Source organism: Pseudopodoces humilis, chromosome 26 (genome assembly GCF_049639895.1).
Source record: "Pseudopodoces humilis isolate 2021_Gansu_Grassland_sample_001 chromosome 26, ASM4963989v1, whole genome shotgun sequence".
NCBI lineage: Eukaryota > Metazoa > Chordata > Aves > Passeriformes > Paridae > Pseudopodoces > Pseudopodoces humilis.
The window spans coordinates 3762032-3782799 of NC_142225.1; the positions used below are offsets into that span (position 1 = coordinate 3762032).

The following is a 20768-nucleotide window of genomic DNA, read 5'->3' on the forward strand; positions in this document are numbered from 1 at the left end:
AGAGAGATTTCAAAGGAATGGAGTGCCAGGACAAAGGGGAATGGATTCCCACTGCCAGAGGGTGGGGATAGATGGGATTTTGGGAAGGAATTCCTCCCTGTGAGGTTGGGGAGAAGCTGTGGCTGCCCCTGGATCCCTGGGAGTGTCCAAGGACAGGGTGGAGCAGCTTGGGGCAGTGGAAGGTGTCCATGCCCATGGAGGGCTGGAACTGGATGAGCTTTAATGTCTCTCTAGCCCAAACCATTCCAGGATTCCCGGATTCTCTGAAGGGTTACAGGGAGGCCCTGTATTCTCCCTGGTGCAGGGATGGAGGAGCCCAACCCAAGCCCCAGGGAGGTGGAGGAGCTCAAGGAAAGACCCATCTATTCCCCAGGGCTCTGCCAACGCTTCCTTGGCATCCCAAATCCATCACCTGTTGGATCTGGATTTTGGGTGTTGGAGGGGGAGAGGGCAGCTCGGTCTGGATCCAGCCTGGTTTTCCAGTGTTGGCCCGTGGGCTGGTTTAGCTTCAAAAAAAAAAAAATAAAATAATAAATCCATGCATTATTCTTTATTTTAAGGTGATCCCTGCAGTCTAACTCTTGGCTAATTACTTTGGCTCCATCGACAACGTGGCGTGATTAATAGCCACGGATGTGTGTTTAACTGAAACCTCTCACGTTTGGAGGGAATAATAACAATAATAACTTTTTCCATCCATGGAGATCTGGACCACTTATGATAATTAAAATTGCATGACACTGCCAGTGAGGGTCTTGAGCTACTTTCCAGTTACCCAGGTAATCCTTTTCTGCCTCCGTTATTGCTCCAGGGATCTCAAGTGGATACTGGAATTTTATGGTATTTTTCCCTTGTCCTCCTGGACCTCTGTGTTGCTCTGTCATGGAGCTGATGTCTCCTTGTCCTGTGGTACGGCCTGGAGAGGCATTTTTGGGTGTATTTGGTGCAGATGAAGCACTCCCAGCAGCGCGGGATCCTCCCGGAATCCCACTGGGATGGAGCGGGGTGGGTGCACTGGGAATCCGCTGGAACTGGAGGCAGCAGAGGGGCACAAAAGCTGCTGCAGGAGCAGCTCCAGCTCCACTTTGAGCATTTCCTGCCCACCTGGGGTGCGACTGGCCCGGGGTGTGACTCAGGCCATGGAGGGGCTCTCGGGCTCACGGCTCAGCCGCTGTTTATCCGCTGGCAGGGATGAGCAGGCTCTGCTCGGGAATCGCAGGAGGCTTTGTACAAACAAGGAGAGGAGAGGCAGAGGGAGGGCTCGGAGCTGGAAACAGAGGCTGTAAACATGACACGTTTCACGCCAGGACAACTCGGAGCTGGGTGATCCAAAGTCACAGACGTGGCGCGAGCGCAGCAACGGGGAGAGCGCCGCGCGCCCGCGTGGAGCGGAGCTTTCACAATAAATGATTAAAGCATGGTTCAGATCCCGTCAAATGGAACGGTGCTAATCTAATCACAATCCATCTGGCACTGCCACATCTGTCCCAACACCTCCACCTCTTCATTTTCAATCAGCCTTAAATAGTACATAATTATTAATGTCTCCCCGCCTGTCAGACGGCGCGGGGGATTCACTTATCTCTCACGATCGGTGAGACAGAGACGGATCCAATGCCAGGCTCGGGGGCCAAGGAGCCTTTTGCCCTTGGGTTCATCCCCTCCTGGCGCTGTTGGAGCAGGGATGGGCTGCAGAGGGCCCTGGCGTTGGCAGGGAACGGCGCCCGCGGCGCTCAGCAGCATCGCTGCTCTCCGTCACCACTGGCACCGGTCAGGGAGGGAGGTTCAGGCTGGGAAAGGCCAGGAGATGCTCCCAACTCCTGGAGAATTTCCCAGCTGCAGGGGAATGTCCCAGACTGGCTCCACACAGGAAAAGCTGCCCTGAGCTGCTGGGTACCTGCTCTCTGGGGACTGCCCAGGAAAACCTCACAGCCAATTCACCTAAATCTTCATGGACTGATCTCCCCAAATCCAGAGCTCACTGGCGTTCACTGCAATAGCTTTTTTCAGCCCTTCCAAGACCTAAGCCAGCACCAAAGCCTCGGCTGCAAACAGGTCCTGTGTCTCGGATAAAACCTGGGCTCAGAGCTCTCCGTGTGGGCTCCTCACAGCTCTGGGCCACACTGAGCGGCCAAACTAAGCAGCCCAAGGTTTTACCAATCCTTAGGATTTTTCTGGTGAGTCTTCCTAAATCTGGAGATGTTTAAAGCCTCAGGAATCATGTGGTTATGTGAAAATCTCGTCTGTTTCCTCTTTTATAAAAAAAATATTTTCTTGTCCTTGTGGCTGAGATAAAGCTCAAAAATATGAACTGGAGCTATGTGAAACCCAGAAAGTAAACACCGGGTTTTCTTCAGGATTTCTAAGCTCGTTCCCTCAGGTGGGGGGAGGCGGGAGCTGTGATTTCCTGATGGTCAGGATTAAATCCTCCTTCACATCAGGCAGTCAGGCCCAAACCTCTGCCCCCACCCAAAAACCTGCTTGGCTGAGCTCAGCTGAGCCTGAGCAGAGCTGGATGGGCAGCGCTCTGAACCAGCCTGAAGGAAGCAGAGCCGAGAGCAAATACCTTGTGCAAGCCGAGTGAGCCAGGCCTGGATGTTTACAGAATAAGTTACCAAATAACCAGTGTCTTGGGGATGACTGGTGAGCCCTTGAAACAAATATTCCCTTTTTCTGCCGGGCGCGATCGATGTGCAGCGGGCGCGCGGCGCTTTAGGAGGATTTGGAGGTTGAAAGCGAACTCGGTCGCAGTTCACAGTTTGTTCACAGACAAATCCTGCTGCTCGGGTTGTTTGCAGCTCTTTCTTCTCGGAAAGAGCCTGCTCAGCATGTCCAGGTGAGGCAGAGCTCTCACATCACTCTGGGCATCTAAAGCAGGGAGTTAAAGGCAGAGCTGACAGGGGAGAGCTGAGCTGTGATGGGGGTGCTCCTCTCATCCCTCTTCCACAGGGCTTCAAAGCCACTGGGTGCAAATTATTCCTGGTGCAGGGATGGAGGAGCCCAGCCCAAGCCCCAGGGAGGTGGAGGAGCTCAAGGAAAGACCCGTCTGTTCCCCAGGGCTCTGCCAACGCTTCCTTGGAGTCCCAAACTCATCCCCTGTGTTGGGCTTTTGGATTTGGAGTCTCAGTGTTGGAGGGGGAGAGGGCAGCTCGGTCTGGATCCAGCCTGGTTTTCCAGCAAGTGTTGGCCCATGGGCTGTTTTGCTTCAAAAATAGGAATAAATCCATGGCCTCTCTTGGCTCGGATGCAGAAGCTTGGGAAATGTGATTTACAGTGCTCTGGTTGGTCGGAGTTCCAGGCTTGTTGAAGCCTGGGGGAAAATGAGGAGGATGAAATGAAGGAAAAAAACCAAATACCAGCTGGAACAAATGGATGTGGCTCGGGCATGGGCCAGGTGCTCCATTTGGGGATCATTCCAGTCTCCTTGAGCATCTGGGATGACTTTTGGGACAATTTTTGTCCCCACCCTAGAAAGGTGTCCATGAAGGTGGAAAGAGCTTTGCTTCGCTTTGCTGCCCTGGGAGCTTCGGTGGGTTTTGGGTACAAATGTGGCAGCAGAGTGGACAAAGGCCGGGCGTGACAGGGCAGGGGAGTGGCTTCCCACTGCCAGAGGGCAGGGTTGGATGGGATATTGGGAAGGGAGGGTGGGCAGGCCCTGGAGAAGCTTTCCCAGAGCTGTGGCTGCCCCATCCCTAGGAGTGTCCAAGGCCAGCCTGGACAAGGCTTGGATCCACCTGGAACAGTGGGAGGTGACCCTGTCCATGGCAGGGGGTGGCACCGGGTGGGCTTTAAGGTCCCTTCCAACCCAAACCATCCCATGATTCTGGAATCTGCAGTCTGGCATCAGTGTGGAGACCCTGGGGCTGCAGCTTTGGGTTCCTGTCCTGTCTCTGCTCCTTGTCCCCAGGCTCAGCTGTGCCCGTGCTGCACCGGGGGGCACAAACAGGAGCCGCTGTTACCTCCACGCGTCGGGACAATCAGGGAAACCCCTGGGACGGGGAGGCTCTGGCCGCAGGCAGGGAATTCCCTGCGGATCGCGGGGGAATGGGATGCAGCGGGATGGAGCGTGGGGTGTGAGTGCGCCCCTGCTCCTCTCCCTCTTGATCCCCTGGCTCTTCCCGGTCCCCCCGATCCCCCCGGGCCGCCGCCAGCAGAGGGCACGGTCCGGCCTGCGGAGCGCCCGCTCCCGGCTCCCGGCGCTCCCGGTGCTTCCCGTTCGCCGCTCCCTTGCCCCGCTCAGCCCGCGGCTCTTCCTCCCTTTCCTCACCCTTTCTTCCCTTTTATTGTCTCCGTCATCTCTGGACACCGCTCTCACTTTGATCTTCAGAAACTTTGGCATCGCTCCCAAAACAAATATGCGCATTTTAGGGGGGAAAGCAAAGGGAAGAGGAGCAAAGCCGAGCCTTTGTTCCCGCAGCTGCTGCCGTGCTGCAGGAAAGCTCACACAGGTATTAAACACTCCCATCGATCCGGCAGCCGGTGGTCCGGCCTTCCCTGCCCGTGCCAGGTTTTACACCAGGAATTATTCGGTTCCTGAGGTGCTGTTCCCCCAAACAGAGCGGAGGAACACGGGCCAGGCACTTTGGTGACACCGGAGAGGTGCCCCCAATTCCTGGGATGGGGCTGCTCCCTCCCCATGGATACCCTGGGAAGAATCAGTCCTCTGAGCTCCCTCACCATCCCCAGCCCTGCAGCTTCCTCAGCCCCATGGGCCTGGGACTGTGCCAGGGGACCTGGGACATGCTGAGAGGGCACGGGGGGAGTCCCGGTGCTTCCCAAAGGGACGGGAGCATCCTTCACTCTCTGGGGTATCCCTCACTCCTCCAGGTATCCCTCAGTCCTCTGGGGTATCCCTCAATCCTCCAGGTCTCCCTCACTCCTCCAGGTCTCCCTCACTCCTCCAAGGTCTCCCTCACTCCTCCAGGTATCCCCCACTCCTCCAGGTATCCCTCAGTCCTCCGGGGTATCCCTCACTCCCCCAGGGTATCCCTCACTCCCCCAGGGTCTCCCTCACTCCCTCAGTGATGCCGGAGTGCCAGGAACGATGGCAGAAGAGCTGGCGTGGCACAGGGCAGAGGCTGCTGCCCTCTGTGCCAGCGGGACCATCCCTGGCCTGGCCACGGGCACCACGCAGGGCTGAGGGGATGGAGCTCGGCCCGCGGGTACCGCAGAGAGCTCGGGGGTGGGGGAGAAGCCGGGGCTTCGTCTGGCTCCCACATGTGCCGAGGTTGTTAGGAAGATTTATAGGGCCGAATACGGGGCTTTTTCTCTTTGGCTTTATAATAATACATTAGGCTTTTAACCTCTGACCGGCAGCTCTGGGAAGGGGATGATCCAGGCGGCATCGGGCGGCTCCAGCCCCGCGGGGAAGGGCAGCGCCGGGGCCGGGCCGCGGGGACGGAGGGGTTAACGGAGGAATGTGAGAGTTTAGCGAGAGGCGTCGGCTGTCTTGAGGTCACCTGTGAGGGATTAGCCGGGCAGGCAGACAGTTGTTGTTTGAGGACTGTCTGAGGCCGGGGAAGGGGCGGCTCGGGGGCTGCGGGTGGGATCTGCCCGTCCTGGCGTTCCGGAGAGCGCGGCTCTCACCCAGGGAATAAATCCATCCTTGGCGAGGAGAAGGTGGGATATCCCCCCAGCCGTGGTGTGCCAGAGCCCAGGTGGGCAGCAGAGATGCTGAGGAGGAATTGAAATGTTCCAGGATCCATCAGGGCTGTCCACGATCCATCAGGGCTCTCCACATCTGGGCTCCTTCCCACGGAGCTCCCCCCAGTGAGGACCCTCAGCCCAGCCCGTCCCTGCTGGGGTTTCCCAACCCTCCTCCCCTACAAAAGCCCCTTTTCCCTGCGCTGGGCTGAGCCCTCACTTGCTGTTTGAGCTGCTGGAAACACCAAATGGGATGAGCAGGGTGTCCCTGAGGCCACACCGAGGTTCAGGAGGTTGGGAACTGACCCATCCATCCTGGGCTGCTCTGTGGCACTTCCCGAGAGTTTCAGACTCAAACCTGCAGGAATTTCTCCTGTATCCCTGCCCCTGGATTAAAAACCACCCTGATTCCACGCTGGGCTCACAAGGGTGGACAGGACACGTGGGGGCAGAGGAGGAATCTCTCCTGGAGCTCCAAGCAGTACCAGCTGGGCCTTTTTACACCTTCACATCATCAAAACAAATTCAAAGGCTCGGTTTTGACAGTGGGACCTCATTCCTGCCTCAATATCTGTCCCACCATGGAGTTCTCTGCCCTCTTTGGAGCAAGATCAGGGAACCAAACCAACAATTCCAATTCCTTGGGATTCAAACCAGCACATAACTTCCCCCTGCACCTCTGGCTCTGAGATCCTGCCGTGCCTCTGCAGATGAAAGGTATTATATGAGGATAAATTCTTAATCATCACAATAATCAATCATTCTTTACTTATAATTTAGTGGAAATTAATCCAGCAGACGAGTAGAGGGCCAAATGCTAATCTGTGTCCTGGGTGTCTTTATTGACTGGGAAAAGAGAGAATCTTCCGTGGAAATAAAGAGAAGCTTGAAAAAGTGCACCCAGAAGTTTTGCATTTGGAAAGGGAGCAGAGACAAAAAAGGAAAACCTCACAGAAACTCTAAAAATTGAACTTTAAAAACTGTAAAAGCTTTTAAAAACTGTACTTTGAAACCTTCACACTTCAAAACTCTTATACTTTAAAAAACCCCTCCTCGTTTTTGTGTCAGTCCCTGGGTTGGGGCTGGATGTGACTCAGGGTTTGCAATTCCCAAGGGAGGGTTTGGAGCTGCCAGGAGCAGGGAACACCCAGTGCTCACCTGCAGGAGCTTTATCCTTGTGGTTTATTGGAATAAAGGAGCCTAGGTTGCATTTCAGGGCTGGTAGCTGCACTCACACCTGTGTGTATGTCAAGGAGAGCTCCCTGTGGAGCAGGTTTGGGATGGAGCAGGCTTGGGATGGAGCAGGCTTGGGATGGAGCAGGCTTGGGATGGAGCAGGCTTGGGATGGAGCAGGCTTGGGATGAAGGTTTGGGATGGAGCAGGTTTGGGATGGAGCAGGCTTGGGATGAAGGTTTGGGATGGAGCAGGTTTGGGATGGAGCAGGCTTGGGATGGAGGTTTGGGATGGAGCAGGTTTGGGATGGAGCAGGCTTGGGATGAAGGTTTGGGATGGAGCAGGCTTGGGATGGAGCAGGCTTGGGATGGAGCAGGCTTGGGATGGAGCAGGCTTGGGATGGAGCAGGTTTGGGATGAAGGTTTGGGATGGAGCAGGTTTGGGATGGAGCAGGTTTGGGATGGAGCAGGTTTGGGATGGAGCAGGTTTGGGATGGAGCAGGTTTGGGATGAAGGTTTGGGATGGAGCAGGTTTGGGATGGAGCAGGTTTGGGATGGAGCAGGTTTGGGATGGAGCAGGTTTGGGATGGAGCAGGCTTGGGATGGAGCAGGCTTGGGATGGAGCAGGTTTGGGATGGAGCAGGTTTGGGATGGAGCAGGTTTGGGATGGAGCAGGTTTGGGATGGAGCAAGTTTGGGATGAAGGTTTGGGATGGAGGTTTGGGATGGAGCAGGTTTGGGATGGAGCAGGAGACCACCTCCTGCCCAATTCCAATCGGGAAACCTCCTGCAGGGAGAGGCTCCCTGGGGCTAAAGGAGGCTTTTATTGCCCCGGCACTGCAATAAAACACAAAATAAAGCAATTTTATTGAAATTTAAATGTAAATGGAAGATTTGTCTCACTCCCCATCCTCACCTGCAGCTGGATCCGTGTCTGGGGGCAGGTGGGAATCCCAGCTCCACCTGAGCTGGGAATGGCACCGATCCTGCCTTGTCCCCCACTGCAGGTCCCCAGAACATCCCAGCAGGTCCTGCAGGGCCGGGCAGGGGTGGAGATTATTCCTGGGGAGCTGGGCCAGGACAGCACCAGGCCGTGGAAGGGGTTCCTGCTTCCTGGGAAGTCACACAGGGATCGCTGGGATCTCCCTGTGGGGGAATATCTGTAGCACTCAGCTTTCATCTCCTGATGCTCCTCCTGTAGTCGATGAACAGGAAGAATTTTTTCCAAAAAGGGGATGCAGAGGGGAGTAGGAGAGGGGTGACAGGGTGACAGCAATTCCAGCTGGATGCGGGGACAGCCGGGGCAGAGCAGCTCCCGACTCCTCGGCTCTGCCCCAAGCCATGGAGGGCAGCTGGCAGGACACACCCCCGAGGGGGGCACGGTCCCCTCAAGGTCCCTGTGGCTCGGGGTGGCTGCCACAGCTCCCACAGACAGAGGGGACTCACCAAGAAATGCTCAGAGAAGTTTCGGGACCATCCCATGGGAACCCCCACTGCCTCTGGGAAGGGTTTGGTGGCAGCAGGAACCGCCCAGCGCTGTCCCCAAGGAGCAGCCACCCCCTGGCACAGCTGTCCCTGCCCAGATGTGCCCCAGCTGTGGCTGAAGGAAACGCTCCCCGAGCCGGCCCGGGGTTTCTGGTAGCGGCTGAGGGACAGGATAATAAAACAGGAAAAAATTAGCATGTAAGAAAACAGAGCTGCACCTGAAGCAACAGAGGCAGAGAGAGTCCAGGCAGCTCCCCTCAATGCCAGAAAGGAACTGCGAGGAGGGGACCGGCCCCTGCCCCCCTCCCCTCCCTCCTTCCCTCCCTCTGCTCCCGCTCACTCCGATTTCAAAGGCGCACAAACAACACCCGGCACTGTGTGGCATCTCCACTCCTAAATCTTCCTGTCCTCGGGTTTGTGTAACGTGAGCCGAGGGCAGGATCTGACCCTCCCGGGGCACAGCCTCGGCTCTGCAGAGAAATCCCCCCCTCGGATCCCCCAAAGCCCCGGGACAAGCCGGAATGTGCCCTCCCGGGGACGCAGCTGCTCCGGGCCAGGGCTGCAGCCCCTGATCCCAAATGGGATTTGGGATCAGCTCCTGGCACCTGCAGGGCACAGGAACAGCCCCGAACTGCCCCGTTTTCCAGCCTGGATGGGGTTGTTCCCACACACTCCCAGATCCTCCCGGCTCTGCTGTGCCCTGTGTGCTGTCTGTGCTCACGGAGCCTGGAAATGCGTGGATTCCCAAATATTTGGGCCCTAATGTTGGATTTGGGGAAGAAGTGGCCGAAGCTGGAGCAGGGTATCCAACCTGCAGGATCCATCCTGGCTCTGTGGGGGATCAGCTCAGGGCTGGCAGGAGCAGCCCCAGCACATCTCATTTTGTCTCCCTGCTTCTGTCACCCCCAAAATGGGCTTGGGAAGGGCTCAGTGAGCACCCAGCTGCTCAGACACCCCCAGACTCATGGGGTGGTCCCAGAGGGTGACACAGCACCACCCCCACTGCCCTCCCCGCCTGACTGGGGCCATTCTCTGCATTGGGAGGGCTTGGAAAGGGAGTGGGAGCAGGGCTGAGGATGGCTCTGGATGGAGCAGAGCTGGAATTTCCTGAGGAACCAATTCCTGCTTCTGGATGATGAGGTGGGGACAGGTCACAGGCTGCACTCGCTGATCTTGGAGGTCTTTTCCAACCTAAATGATTCTGTACTTTTGTTGTGCCTTGCCCTTCCTTCCTTCCTTCCTTCCTTCCTTCCTTCCTTCCTTCCTTCCTTCCTTCCTTCCTTCCTTCCTTCCTTCCTTCCTTCCTTCCTTCCTTCCTTCCTTCCTTCCTTCCTTCCTTCCTTCCTTCCTTCCTTCCTTCCTTCCTTCCTTCCTTCCTTCCTTCCTTCCTTCCTTCCTTCCTTCCTTCCTTCCTTCCTTCCTTCCTTCCTTCCTTCCTTCCTTCCTTCCTCCCTCCCTCCCTCCCTCCCTCCCTCCCTCCCTTCCTCCCTTCCTTCCTTCCTTCCTTCCTCCCTCCCTCCCTCCCTCCCTCTTCCTTTCTGAAACTCTCTTGCTTCCTCTTTCTCCCTTTTCTTTCTTTCTTTCTCTTTCTTTTTTTCTCCCTCGTTTCTCTCTTTCTTTCTCTCCTTTCTCTCTCTCTTTTTCCCTTTCTCTCTCTTTCTTCTCTTCTCTCTCTTCCTTTCTTTCGCACAAGACTCCATCTCTCCCCCCTTCCCTCGCTCTCGGTGAGAGCTGATGCAGTTAATTGGAGCTTCTTGTAAGTGAACATTAACACAGGCACAGCCAAGACGACGTCTTGGCAGCAAAATATCATTATCAGTTCTTGAGCTCCAGCCAAAATCCCCTTGCGGTCAAAACACAATTCTTTAAACTAAACAATTAAAGATTTGTGCAAGTGTTGCTGCCATGAGTTATCAAGGACGGGGAGGGGCCGCTCCGGGCCGGGCCAGCACGGGAGGACAGCCCTGGCAGGGACACAGGTGACAGCACCGGCGAGGGGCCCGTTCACATCCCCGGAGCTTTTCCCCAGCCAGGTAAAAATCTCATTTTTCTGCTCTGCCTGCCCGGGGCCGGTCCCGTGCCACCTGTTCCTATGGAGAAGGGTTTTGATCACAAACACTTGGCAAACAGCTGCCGCCGGAACCCCTTTCCTGCCGGCCCGGCGTTTATTCGGAGAGAGTCAATAAGGAAAAACAAACATTCCTCGTCCTTGTGCACACACAGCCCCGGGCTGCCGGCGCTGGCCGGCTGTGCCTGCCAGACTGGAGGCTCCCAGATGGTGCCCGGAGCCGGGGCCGGCGGGCGCAACCCCAAACCTGGCTGTGGGGCAGCTGGGAAGCCAAGGAGGACACAAAAACCACTGCAAAGGGATTTTCCTTTTTCCCTCTTCCCTTTTCCCTTCCCCAGGAACAAATCCAGCAGGGCCAGACCTGAAATTCAAACTTAAGTGCTTCACCTGCCAAGCCCAGCAAGCTCTGACGGTTGCAAAGTTGAGCTTTGAATCCCCCTTTTTCTTCTTTCCCGCTCCCTCAGGAGCTTCCCGAGGAGGGGGAGAGGGCAAAGAGGATCCCTCATTCCGACAGGAGCTGGTGGAGCTGGGAATTAACGTGCTCAGGCTGTAATTAGGGCTTCAGCACTGTGACACCTGCACAAGTGTCTTTATTTCAGAGCAGGTAAATTGGAGCCTTCCAGGTTTGGGGGGGAGGTGATGCTGCTGGGGAAGGGATCAGGCAGGAGGGAATTATTTTTAGTGGCTTCCTTCTGTGACAGGGGGATCATGGTCTGGGTGATGGGTGGGAGATGCAGAGCTTGAAGGAAGTTTCTGGTCTAGCGGGAGGTGCCCTTGCCCGTGGTATGGAGCTAGATGAGATTTTAGGTCCTTTCCAACCCAAACCATTCCATGTTTGGACTCAAAGGTGTGTTTGTGTAGGTCCAACGTTTGTCCCCCTGACTGAGAGGGAAAGGGGGTGAAGCCCCCACTGTGCTCATCCCATCTCCTGCCCCCTTCCATCCACCTGCTCCCATCAGCAGTTTGGCCTCTGCCTTCCTTCCCAGGAACCAGACTGGGTGATCCTGCTGGGAAAAGATCCCCGGGCAGGGCTGGAGCAGGAATGGGGCAGGGCTGGAGCAGGAGTGGGGCAGGAACAGGGGCTGGAGCAGGAATGGGGCAAGGCTGGGGCAGGAATTGGGCAGGAACAGGGGGTGGAGCAGGAATGGGGCAGGACTGGAGCAGGAATGGGGCAGGAACAGGGGCTGGAGCAGGAGTGGGGCAGGGAGAGGGGCTGGAGCGGGAGTGGGGCAGGCACAGGGGCTGGAGCAGGGACAGAGCCTCTTGCCCATCCCTGCCCCGAGCCAAGGCATCCCTCCCTCTCTTCTCCTGCTCCAAACCTTCCAGCCCAGCTGCTTCCAGAGCCAACTTCAGCATTTGGATCAAGCCGATAACAACAGAAACCTCAAAGTTCAGGATATTCAGATCTAGACCAATCTCGAGGCTCTCTTTTTTTTTTTTTTTTTTTCTTTTTTTTTGACAGCTGCTGCCTCTACTTTGGGCAAGGACATTAGCGCCGGGAGGAAAAAAAATTTGATTTTAATGCAAGCCCCAGTAATCAGCTATTTGTGATGGAATTTTATCTGTCCTGGTCTCTAAGGGATGAGAAGCAAGCAGAGAGGAAAGAAGGGTCAGAAATTAGTATGCAGAAATATCTGATCAGCCAAAGTAATTTTCTTTAATAATCGTATTCATACTGGCTGCTCTCCGCTCACTAGAAGAATTAAGTATTTAATAGTAATATATTTCATCTGGCAGCAGTTCCGTTTCGTTAGGAGCTGTGATGCCTCGCCGGGGTGGGGGTGGGCAGGGGGGCTTGGGGCGACCTGACGGGGACACAAAGCTGCCACCGGCGTGTCCCCGCAGCCACGGGTGCTGCCAGCCCTCCCCGAGCCAGGGCGAGCTCGTTAGGGAGCTCTAATTAACGAGGGATGTGCTCGTCTCGCAGGGATGGGGAGCGGCGGATCCGCCTGGCTCCTATCGGGAATCCTGGGCTGTATCCTGGGAATCCTGGGCTGCATCCCCGAGGTCGCAGCAGGGAGATCGAGGCCTCAAATCCACGGCTCTGTAATTGCCGGGAGAGGCGCTAATTATTGTCATTGGCATCCACTCGGGCGAGGGTTTCAGCGGTTGCTTAATTTAAGCATGTCTGTAAGTCCCATTGACTCTAATGGGACTTAACCTCGTTCCCTAAATGCTGCCCGGAATACTGACGTTTTCCAAAAAACCCTGATGTTTTCCCCAAAAAAAACCCTGATATTTTCCCAAAACCCCCTGATGTTTCCCAAAACCCCCTGATGTTTTCCCAAAAACCCTGATGTTTTCCAAAAAACCCCAGATGTTTTCCCAAAACTCCTGGTGTTTTCCCGACACCCCCTGATATTTTCCCAAATTCCCGATCATTCCCAACAATCCCGCAGCAAATGGGACACTCAGCCGGGGATGTGGGATCCCCTCGATCACCCAGGGATCAGCAGCTCCTTCCTGCCCTTCCCAGCTCCGGCACCCGCTCCGAGGAGAGGGAAACTGGGACAGCAGCACCTCTTCGGGAGGCAGGATCATCCTTCCAAGGGCTGGATGGGGAAAACATCCCCGTTCCTCAGCCCCACCTCCATCGGGGCTCCATCCAGCCAAGAGAATGGGATTTGCACTCGTGGGGTGAGAAATTCCACGGAGAAATCAATCCCTGTTCTCTCCAAGAGGAGACACAGAGAGAGAAATTCAAGTGTGAGCTGGAACCTCTCTGTTCTTTTCAATCTCGTGATGCAAAGCTGGGAAGTGATGGTGGGAGGGTCCCTGGGTAGTCAGGCATGGAATACCTGGGTGTTGAATGGGTTAAACGGGCAGTTCTGAGGGCAGGGGAAAGGAGGCAGCCAAGGATTTTGGGGTGCCTTGGTGGAATTTGGGGATGAACTGCCTTGGAGTGGTGGGAAATGCGCCCTTACTGCCTTGGGAAGGTGGGAAATGAACTCTTCCTGCTCTGGAGGGGTGGGAAATGCATCCTTGTGGGCCAGACCCCTCCAGCAACACCAGCAGTGAGGCAGGTCACAAATCTTTGTGCTGTTATTCCCTTCTGGACTAATTACCAATGGCAAGGAGCACCTGTATTGCTTGATTCAAGCTGGTCACAGAGGGCAGATCCGCTCTCTTCCCTCCAAAAGTTTTGTACTTCATTTCCCCCAATGTGCCAAGCTGCAGAAAGCAGCACCCCTTCTCCTCTGCTCCCTCTGCCTCACTCCATCCATCCCAGCTCCGGTGACGTGGGCTCTGCAGCATGACCAAGAGCTGAGGTGCAGAGAAGGAACAGCTCAATCGAGCTTGCAAATGCCAGAAAACGCAGTTCTGTGGAGGATCTGGGAGCTGGGGCTCCTGAGATGGATGGACTGTGGTGTGGGAATAGCGAGTAAATAAATACTGGAGCACAGGCTGAGATTCCTCTCGCCGCCAAAATAGGGAATGTTCGGGGTGTGAGAGCTCTGAAGTGATGGAAAACTGGTGGTGGGCTCTGGATAAAAGCAGGTTGAGAGTGCAGAGCTCGAGTGATTGTGCACTGGGGGACAGGGCCTTGTCCAGGGCACAAACTGAGGGACAGGAAACAACCGGGAAACCTTTCTGGGGTTCCGGTGTTCCTCGATGCTCAGCTGGCCAAACCTTGGCCTCTGCTGATCAGACAGACCCTGTGTGTGGGTGAGGGAGGAAGGGACATCTCTGTGCCTGTCCCCATGCCCCTGGTGACAGTGACATGCCCGGGGGGAGCAGGAGCAGCTGGGATGCAGCATCAAGGCCCGGATCCCTGTTTTCCACAGCACCCCGGGATGCCCCTCAGTGCGTGCTGGCTCCTCTTCCCCAGCTTCTCCAGCAGCACCGGAGGTGCAGGAAGAGCCCTGTCCTGCCCTGGACTGGTGACCCCGTCCCGTGCACATCCCATCCCCTTCCTTCCTCCCCTGCTTCCCCGTCCTCCTCCTCCTCCCCAAAGCGCGCGTGTTTGTGAGCTCACAGGGAACGGCGGGACACGGGCCTTTCTCTCAGCTCTAATGAAACCCTTTAATCATATTCAAATAGGTTACTGTTCAGGGGGAAAATAGAAATATGGATTTGATAGCAATAAATTTCCCTGGCTGGCTAAGCCCAGTTCTTAATTGTCCTGTCCCAGGGCTCGCACATTTCATTGTTCGTTAGGTGCTTAAGTCCCTGCTCTCATTTTGTGGCGGTGACATTACCGCTGATGGCTCTAATACTCTCATAATTTGAAAGGGGATTTGCATGATAGAACGCAGAGTATTAAAAGAAAAAGAAAAAAGGAGAGTTAAAAAAAAAAAAAAAGGAGGGAGGGGGCAAAGAAGGAGTGTGTGCGGGGGGGGCAGGGGAGCGGATTCCGCTTTCACTTAAAAAAAAAAGTCACTTTCTTCAAAGTCAAATCATTGTTTTCATTAAAGTGAGGGGGAGAAAAAAAAAAAAGTGTCTCTTCTGCACAGTCAGTCCGGCCTGGTGCTGGTATTATCCTTATTGTTGCTAATGGTTATTAATTATTATTATCCTGCTACGCGGAGCACTGCGGACGTGATGTCCCCAATGTCCTTGGGACAAAGAGAAAAAAAAAAAGCGGCGGGTGTCCGAGCTGGGGCGGCTCCGGCGGCTGCGGGGGAAGCCAGAGGGGTTTGCCATTGTCTCTGTTCTCCAGGGTTTTGGCAGGGATCCGCTGCCAGCCGGGATCCGCTGCCAGCCGGGATCCGCTGCCAGCCGGGATCCGCTGCCAGCCGGGATCCGCTGGCTTTGATCCCGGGGTGCCTCCGAGCGCTGCCACCGCTGCCCACGCTTGGGGCACGGGGTTATCTGGGGAGAAAATTCAGATTTAAACCAGCCCTGGGTTAATCTGCCCCTCCAGCCTTTCTCCCCAAACCTCGGGGGAGGTTTAGAGCCCAAATAGAGAATTCGAGCATCATGGAATATCCTGAGTTGAGGAGACCAAACAGAATCAAGGAAGATGAAGCCAAATTGCTGTTCCTCGATGTCCAGAGAGACCCAAACTCGAATACAGCTCCCAGTGCTCCCAGGAGAGCCAAACACAGCTCCCAGTGCTCCCAGGAGAGCCAAATACAGCTCCCAGTGCTCCCAATGCTCTCAGCAGAGCTGGGTCAGGTCCTCACTGCACCTCCTAAAGGGGGGAAGAGCCAGACCTGACTCCAGAGCTGGGTGTTCCCAATCGCTGCTTTCAGAGCTGGGAAAAGAGCCACGAGGATCGTCTGAGCCGAGAGCACCGGGCCCCCTCAGCACCCAGGACCTCAGAAATCCCGATGTGGATTTTACTGTGGCAAACCTGTCTGTGCACGAGTCCCCAGGCTGTCGTTTTGGGGATGTAAAGCTTGTGGGGAGCACAAGAAATTCATCCCAATCCATTTTTCCCCCTCTTTATAGGATATCCCTATGATATCCTGTACGAGGTCTGAAATTTAACTCAGTCACTTGCTGCAGTGTTCCCGTGCTCCAGGGCACAGGAGTCTCTGGGAAGGCTTTAGCCATCAGCTGTTTATTTTCCTGCAATAAAGTGGCAGTCAGGGATGTATTAATTAGGGTTGTAGTGTCTGAAGCTCGTGCAGGATTCATATTTTGGCTGCTGTTCTCTTATCAGGTGCTTTTAGCATCACTCAAGGTGAGAAGGGCTCAGGGAGTGAAATCAGCCCAGGTCTGTTGATCCCAGCAGGTTTGGAATGGTTTCCCCCAGCTCAGGACGCTGCTGCCACACTTCCCCATCCCCTTTTTTCCTGTAATTCCATCCTGGAGACACCAGCAAAGCCCCAGGCCATGAATTCAGATGCTTCCCTGATTTCTCTCCTTTTGCATCGTCTCTTTCCAGGCTTGTTTGGGTGGGAAGAATTCCCTGGCAGCTCCTGGAGCTGATTTTAGCCCCAGGGCTATGCACGGAACTCCCACCACAAGGGATGCACCGAGGTCACCGTGCTCAGCTTGGCCCAGCTCACCCAGGGCTCCCACGGGACACAGTTCCCATCCCGGAAAGGAATATTGCCGTGTCTGCCCACCCATTCCTGGGAATTCCACCATCCCTGACGCCCCTGGGAAGAGGCCAAGGGGTTCCCGAACAGCAGAGGGGTTTTTGTGTGGCTGCCACCCCAGCCAGGCTCGGCCCCTGTGCTCAGTCCAACTCCCAAATTCAGCTGGAATTCCGGCCCCATCCCGAGCTCTTAGCCCTGCCCTTGCTGCCGGCAAATCCTCAGGCAAAAGCACAGCCGGGATTCTTTTCCTGGCTCACCCCAGGCCTGGAGCAAGAGACAGGGATGAGCCCAAATCCTGCCGGAGGGGCCGGGAGCTGCAGCAAGAGGGATGGGGATCCACATCCTAAATCCAGGGAGATCCTCGAGGGTGTGGAGGAGCTGTGCCTTGAGGGAAAGATCCTGGTCAAAACAGGCTCATCCCGTCTCTCTCCTGCTCTCCTTTCCCACTTCCCACTCCCGTATTTACCCGGCGAGGAGGTGACTGCCATCTGTCTCCTCTTTATTAAAACACTCCAGGATTTTCCCCCGTGAGCCGGTGCCCTTGGGAACGGCGAGAAAAGGATGTCAGCGAGCTGGAGGGAGGGCTGGGAAGTGGGTCATACCCTTCAGGAGCGCTCGCAGCCCCTCAAACTGGGGCACGCCGCGAGCCTGGGGACGCGGCACCGCCGGCCTGGGCCGCGCCACGGATCCCTGGATCCCGGCGTGGTTCGTGCCTGGAGCTGCCGTTCCGAACGGGGCTGTGAGTGCTGCCAGCCCCCACCGAGCAGAAACTTGCTCCCCGATTACGTCACCCTGGATAAAAGGGAATTATTCAGGGCCTGGTTTCAGCTGAAACAATACAGCGAATTAACTGAATGTGTGTGCGCTCCGAGCCCCCCGCCCGCCCAGACCCCAAACCACGAGCCAGAGCTGCTCCCGGGCTCAGGGGGTTTAAGGCACCCAGGAAGGTTTTGTGGAGGTTAGGAAATGCTTGTTTCCTTTGGAAAAAAAAGGAGGAAAAACCCAAAAAGGGGCTTTGAAATGGGTCCCACGTCAGAGGTGGCTGCAGCTGCTGCCGGGCACGGGGGGGGGGGGGGCTGGGCTCTGCTCCCGGAGCTGTGCCCACCCCGGCTGGGCATGGCCAGGTCCCTTGTACCCCTCCTGACGTCCCATGTCCCCATCTCCAGCCATCCCCTGCCTTGGGATCCGTCCAGCTGTCCCCACCAAAGCCTCAGCAAGCTCCACCACCAAGGAGGTGCCCACTGGTGCCATCCCAGTGCCCTGTGCAGCTCTCAGGGGACCCCAGCACCCCCAAATCATCCCCATCGCCCCCAAATCCTCCCCATCGCCCCCAAATCCTCCCCATCGCCCCCAAATCATCCCCATCGCCCCCAAATCATCCCCATCAACCCCAAATCATCCCCATCGCCCCCAAATCCTCCCCATCGCCCCCAAATCCTCCCCATCAACCCCAAATCATCCCCATCAACCCCAAATCATCCCCATCGCCCCCAAATCATCCCCCTCGCCCCCCAACCCTCCCCCTCAACCCCAAATCCTCCCCATCGCCCCCAAATCATCCCTATCAACCCCAAATCATCCCCATCAACCCCAAATCATCCCCATCGCCCCCAAATCCTCCCCATCAACCCCAAATCATCCCCATCAACCCCAAATCATCCCCATCGCCCCCAAATCGTCCCCTGAGCAGCAGAGCAGTGTCCCCACTGCTCTCAGGCAGATGCTGGGACATGGGACATGTCCCGAGCTCGTCCCGAGCCCCGAGAAGGCACCAGAGCCAAAGTGGAGCTAAAATATTTTTGTTCTCTCGTTCACTTGGGGGTGGGGGGAGAAGCGAAGGGGGGAGAAGGCAGAAGAAGGGGAGGGGGACAAAGGGGGTTTAATAGGCTCCAGTGACAGCACAATGTCCACATTGGGAAAAGATTAATGACGAAAATTAATCGCATGACCTTTCTTTCGAGGAGCTGGAGGTGAGGCGAGCCATTAAAGCCTCTTATGTTGTAATTAACGTTTGAGGGGAGAAAAGACTGGCTTTGGAATGGATGCGATCATTTAATTAGGGTTATGCGTCAGTGCCACAACAGGTTCAGAGAAGTCATAATTTAACTATAGCTTTAAATTACCCAGTCAGAGCGCGGCTGGCAGGGTTTAATGGCAGGGAAACGCCGCCACCAGGAGCAGGGACAACAATTCAATAAACACCTCGGGATGGCACAGGACAGGGGACACAGCCCTGGGGGCGAGGAGGGCGTCCCGGCCAGGGCACTCGGGGTTCTTGGGGTGGGAATGCTGTGAAATCGGAGCCTGAGCTGCCTCCAGCCAGATTTGCACCTCGTGTGTTCTCCCTGAGCGAGTCTGCCCAGCTCATAATTCACCCACCAGCCCTGATTCCCTCTTGTTCCACCCCACTGGACACAGGTTGTGACTCAAACCATGCCAGGCACAGTAACCCAAGGGGCTGGCCCAGCAGAAACTCAATTTTGGTGCTTCTGGGTGGGAAACTTGGAGAGGTTTGAGTGGAAATGCTGTGAAATCAGCACAGGACAGACTCTGAGCCAGCTTTACACCATCCTGAATCCTGCTTGAACAAGATTCCACAGCTCAGAATTCACTCACCAGCCCTGATTCCCTCTTTTTCCACCCCGCTGGACACAGGTTGTGACTCAAACCATGCCAGGCACAGTAACCCAAGGGGCTGGCCCAGCAGAAACTCATTTTTGGTGCTTCTGAGCATCACCTGCAACCACACCAAGGAGCAAAAGCAAGGTTTTGCTTGTTCAAGAGTTCAGAAAAAAAAGCCAGGAATTCTTTTTCCCTTCCAGAGGAAGAATTCACCAAAAAAAAAATCCAATAACACAGAATTTTCCCTTCCTCTGAGTAGAAGCCTCCCCTTGGTGTGAGCAGGAAGCTTTGTCACTTTAGATGGTGACAAGGAACCCAACCTGGGGGTTTTGGGGAGGTTGATTCCAGAGGGAAAAGTTGGATTGCATTTGACTTTGGCACAGGGAAGAGGTTTGGAGAGGAGGTGAAGGTGGCTGTGTGGAGCCTGGCAAAAATCTCCGTGAGAAATGAGTGTCACGATCAAGTGCTGCACGTTGGATGGATTATTAAGGTTCAAAATTAAAACATATACAATATTGCCGATGCCAAGAGCTCTCTAATCATAAATCAGCTCCCCTGACCCCTTCCTAATCATGAGATTGCCCTAAAGAGCAGGAGATTTTACATAATAATAAATGGGAAAGGCTTTTTGCTTTTTTAATTGGCCTGCTGCTTTTCTGAGCCTGCAGTGGTTCCGTTCCCAAAGTCGTCTTGGCCAGTGAAAGGATTTGATTTGGTTTGGGTGGAATCAGTTTGGTTTTCTTTGCGAAATTGTGATTTAGGAAAAAAATAGACTGGGGAATAAAAGAAGAAAAAATGGTCCCCTCTTTGGCAGCACAACACAGAGGTGAGGAGCTGCAGCTCTCAGATCCCGGAGCTGACACTGAGTTCCTGCATGGATTGGGATGGGATGGATTTAAGTAATCAGAGCTCTGAACTCAGGGTAAATCACAACCAACTCTGCTGCTTTCATCAAGGCAGAAATCTGTGAATCTGAATCCATCCAGCTGCCTGAAATCAGTGCAATATTCCTGATACAGGCAAGGAATTCTTACATTCCCCTTTCTTGTCCTCATTCCCTGGGGTCCCCCTCTTGCTTTGGCTCGCTCAGGGTTGTTCCCACTAATCTGAGCCTCTCACTTCACTTTTTTCACAGAAGCTCCTTCTGTCCCCTCCTTGTGACATCAGGTTTGGGCTGTGACCCCTCACTGCTCCGTGGGGACAATCCCTGGAGTTCCTGCAGCTCTCACAAGTCAGGACGGAGCCCCCAAACCCTGCCATGTTCTCACCTGTGAGCTCTGCACCCTTCTCGCCCTGGCCACGTTTCCCAGGTGTCTCTCGGGGAAGCGATGCCACCGCCGTGTCACCACCGCTGTGTCACCACCGCTGTGTCACCCTGCTGCTCCTGGCCCCATGAGGATCAGCTCCTGGTATTTCAGTCCTGCTGGGTTTTTACTCCCAAGTGAGGCTGAGCAGGCAGAAGGGAAAAGGAGAGTCCAGAACCTCACTGTATTTCCCCAGGCCGTGCTGGGAACTGTCACTGTCCCCACTTTGATACAAAAATTACAGATTTTCCACTCTCCCTGCACTCCCAGCCACGCTCCTGCTGCCCGTGATGTGCGGGGATTCAGCTGCCCAGGAGGGCCTCAGCCCCATCACCTGTTCCATGTCAAAGTCACCACCTCACTTTTCCCTAAATACCTCTCTCTGCAGGAAAACTGCATTTGGGAAGAGCCAAGTGACAGAAAACAGCATCAGCTACTCCAAGGTCATTTTATTGCAAGTCCCAGTCCTTGGGGACACGCTGGGA

General features: G+C 55.2%; 1 long non-coding RNA gene across 2 annotated transcripts; it reads right to left on the reverse strand.

Moving 5' to 3' along the window:
- Window positions 1–16116: 16116 nt before the first annotated feature.
- Window positions 16117–20527, reverse strand: LOC148182567 (uncharacterized). Of its 2 annotated transcripts, none has more exons than XR_015774559.1 (3): window positions 20248–20527; window positions 16824–16897; window positions 16117–16741 (listed from the first exon to the last, which is right to left on the reverse strand). It is a non-coding gene; the product is annotated as an uncharacterized LOC148182567 (long non-coding RNA). The 2 variants fall into 2 exon arrangements; XR_015774558.1 differs by having other exon boundaries at window positions 16824–17149.
- Window positions 20528–20768: the final 241 nt, after the last annotated feature.